Here is a 4,498-nt window from a genome sequence, read left to right as displayed (position 1 = left end):
TCAACAGTCTGACGGAGGCCGCGACGTCACTTCCTGGTCGCGACGGCAGTTTTTACGTCAGCACGTTCATCTTAAATTTTTTGTTTTTATTATTTTTATCAAACTGCCCCGACCTCATGCTGTAACTCTAGCAGTCTATATAAAGTCTGGACTGATATTCATTGCTTAAGCTTATTTCAATAAATATATAATGCATATAAATATAATCTATATGTACAGTATCCATGTGTGTGTATCTGTGTGTTTTATTGACATGAAAATAGAAAAAAATATATAATTGAGACAGGATATTTGATTATTATTGTTATTGGTGGCAGCAAAAGGCAGAAAATTATAAACACTCAAATAGATTAAAATGAATATATAAAAAATAAGACTAAGATGACACAAAGAAATATAAGATTTATTATCAGTTTAATAAAATCATTTTTTTTCAAATCTTGCTGTAAAATTATAACATGCTATTTTCTTAAAAATATTAAAACATTTTCTTTGATAGAAATGTAAGTTTCAAATAAGAATACAAAAAGAAGAATATACAAAATAAAAATGAAATAAAAACTATTTTCAGTCAGTTTGTCTTTCTCTCCACACAGTTCTACTTTATTAACAACATGAACATAACAATCTACAACCATAATGAGAGATTTACCACACAAAGTTAGACAAATGGATCAGTTCATGTCCTTGGTTTTTCAGGCTGAGACTAAAAAATATTTCTTGCCTTATAAAATCTGTCAAACCAAGTTCCCTATAAACACCAGTAATGAACCACTCAGTCATTAAAGTGATGATCTGCTGGCTCAATTTTCATCACAGTGAATGCAGCAGTTAGAAAGCCTGCTGTATGTTCCTGTAAAAGTTTTAAACTGAACTTTAGGTGGAAAAGATAATTAGTTACTTTTGTAATTCAATCTTTTGAGAAAAACTGAGACATTCTGCTGCAATGTCCAAAATAGTGACTTTGAAAGTTTGAAATCTGTGAAATGTTAACCAGGTTAACCAGGTTAACCAGATTAACCGAGAGCTTCAGAAGACAGAGGAAGCAGTGGTTCAACTGCAACAGGCAGCGTTGTTTTTACAGCAGGTGTGTTGCCTAGCAACATGGGGGAAACTGATAATGAGAGGAAGCTGATTAGTGATGGAGAACAAGATTTCAGATTCTAAGAAGGAAACATTTAACTGCTGGAAGGGGAGAGTTACTGCAACTCTAGTCCTCAGGGCGCCACCGTGTGGACAACAAGACTAACTGAGACTACACCTGTTGGAGTTGATGTTACTGAACAGGTGGACGATCCTGCTGTGCCTTAAATGAAAAGTTATATAATGATCTCATGAGGAGTTTGGTCACATCTGTAAAGCAGAACATTTAACAAAGTTTTTCAGTTTTATAGTTTGTATTGAACCTTTATCTTAAGTTTTACACAGGTAGTTTATGACCATGAGCTCAGAGCAGTGATGACTCAGGGATCACAGCATCACTGACATGATACCATTGAGATTAATTCATGAGGAGACATAAGGTTATTTATATTATCTAGTAAATGTAAAGTTAGAATGTTATGAAAAAATAAAGTCAATAATAGTTTTTATTTCTCATTTAACTTCATCCAAAGTTCAGTAAAGAGTAAAAATCTGAATCAGATCAATATTTGCTGCGACCCCCCTTTGCCTTTAAACCAGCTCCAGTTCTCCTCGGTACACCTGAACACAGTTCTTCAGGTTCTTGTCAGGTAGGTAGTTCCAGTATCTTGGAGAACCTGTTTCAGTGTCTCTTCCTGTGATTCCAGACTGACTCCATGATGCTGAGATCAGAGCTCAGAATCAGGCTGTTTTTATTCACAGACTGAGGCAACAAGATGAAGCCACAATGCAGTAAGATCAATAAAACACTGATAAAATAAAGTCATAACATCATTGCACAGATGAATTCATCTTCCTTAGAAAAAACAAAACTGCTAGACCTTTCTGTCTGGATCAGGATCAGTGTCTGACTCAAAACAAAAGCTCCAAGTGTTTGTCCTCAGAAACAGCATCAGTGTGTGTGTCCTCGACGGTTGGGTCAATAACACTGAGCTGTGTTTGTGGCTGAATAAACCTCCTGTGGTTGTATTCATCTAAAACCAGTGATCATGTCTTTAGTCTTTAGTTGGCACATTTATCTCGAGACAAAATCATTACACCAGGATACAAAATCATGGTCCATGTTCAGACACATTACCATTTAAGAGACTGACAGTGATATCAGTCAGTATTAAAACATGCCTGTCATTACTCACATAAACACACACTCTCATGCAGTAACACACTCTGAAGTCTGCTGTGTCTCCAGCGGTTCTCACTGGCTTCCACCCTGAGGATGAAGTAATTAGACTTAAACAACCTGCAGGTTCTCATCAGTCACGCAGCTGATGACAGGACACGTTGAACTGTTTTCCAGCTCCACTCCATTCCCCAAACACAACTCTGCTCATTTACCTATAAGAGAAAAGCTGCTGTCATCATCCCTCCTGTGGACTCACACAGTCCCAGCGTCGTGATTCCTTCTGCACAACCAAACTCTGTAGAATTTTCTCAGAATTTACGAAAAATCACACAATCAATCACAATCACATTCAAGGATGAGAGATCATATAACTCTGGTTTAAGCGTCACTCCACTGGGTCCCAGGATCTTTTAGAATAGAGTTTGAAGTCCTTTTACTTGTTTTTAAAGCTCTTAATGGTTTGGGACCGTCCGACACGGCAGACTTTCGGTCATTTTATAATCCTTGACGAGCCCTCAGATCTTCTCCTGCCAGGCTTTTAAATACACACAACTTTATGCACAAGAAAATAGGAAGTGCATTTTTTTTTAAAACTATGCTCCAAAACTATTGAACACCCAGCCAAGACAAGAATCGTCTCATATTTTACTATTCTTACTGGTTTATAGTTCGATCCTCATTTTCATATTTTATCACCTATTGTCTTTCTATTATCTATTTTCATTGTCCTCCAATCTGCCTTTATTTTATTGAACCATTAGATTTTTTACTGTAAAAAAAACTTTGACCTACATCTCTTGTATGAAAAGTGCTCTATGAATAAAATGTATTATTATCATTATCATTATTATTATTATTATTATTATTAGACTCATCCAGTCACAGCCTCAAAACACATCAACCATCAGACTCCACAACACCACAGCACCCAGAACCTCCCACCTCCACTGGCTGAGACTCACGACTGTACACAACTGTCTCCTCCACAGATACTGCACAACACACAAACACTGACACACAGATATTTTTTATTGAGTCGTTATTCTTATTTTATCTTATGATAGTTTATTTGTTATTTATTTCTGATGTATAAGTAAGTATTCATGGAAATGTCTTTCTTTGATGTAACTGCCCTTGTTCTGCTGTGTCAAACTGAATTTTCCCTACGAGGGATCAATAAGATATTTTATCTTAGCTCATCTTATCTTATCATTTTTGTGGTAAATGTTTTTTAAGTCGTGCCCTGCAGGTTGAATCAGTAAATGACAGAACCAGTTGGTGGAGACAGAAAAATTACAAGAATCTGTGAAAATGTCATCTGTGTGTTGGGTGGAGACAGTCAGGACAAATGTTAGACTAAAACACAGCTTCCTACACTAAAAACATCAAACTGTCTCCTCAGAGTCCTGAGTCCTGCAGCATCGTCCCTGTGATCGTCCACAAAACCTGCAGGAGGTAAGATGACGGTCTCTGTTGCTGTCTCTGCAGACACAACACAGACTGCTCACTCAGTGTGGTACCTTCAGTTCTTTCTGTTTTATGTTTGTGGTGGTTCTTGTTTTTTATCTTTTATTATTTTTCATTCTCTTTCCTAACATTTTTTTTCTTTTTGTTTCTTTCACTGTTAAGTATAAAAATGTGATAAGAATGCTAGAATTGTGAATATCATTATTTATAAGCCAGTGTAAGTCTACAGGATAAGTCTACACAGAATACACAAATATATAAGAAACACAGGAGCCAAAAAAAGGTCAGTCAGTCAGAGTCATCTTCACAGTATCATAACTTTAACTGATGTGATATCACTGACCTTAATTCATTTGGAAACCTTAAGGGATCATGATTAAATAAATCATTTATGACATCATGGGCCAGGCTCAGCACAGCGGGGCAATGCCCCACCAAACTGTCCCGCTTCATCCCCAAAAAAAAATAACTGAAAAGTATTTTATTTTGTCCTTGTCAATTTGACCAATCATAAACATGCCACATTCAAATAATCAAAGTTTATTTATATCCGATTGGTTGGTCTGGCCATATGAAACTGGATCCAGTGGCGACAGCAGTTACTTCTCCATCATTTCACTTTTACGTTCACATTTTACCTTTTGCAAACAGGAACCAGGTCACAGTGGATGTAATCACTTCAGTTACCTGTGCAACCTGATTTCTCTGTGTAACCTGGTCTTTGTGTGCATGTAAATGTCCGTCAGCTGACTGGCTTCCTCCAAC

This window comes from Seriola dumerili, unplaced genomic scaffold, assembly GCF_002260705.1.
Source record: "Seriola dumerili isolate Sdu_G_001 unplaced genomic scaffold, Sdu_1.0 BDQW01000493.1, whole genome shotgun sequence".
Taxonomy (NCBI): domain Eukaryota; kingdom Metazoa; phylum Chordata; class Actinopteri; order Carangiformes; family Carangidae; genus Seriola; species Seriola dumerili.
This window is presented reverse-complemented; position numbering follows the sequence as displayed.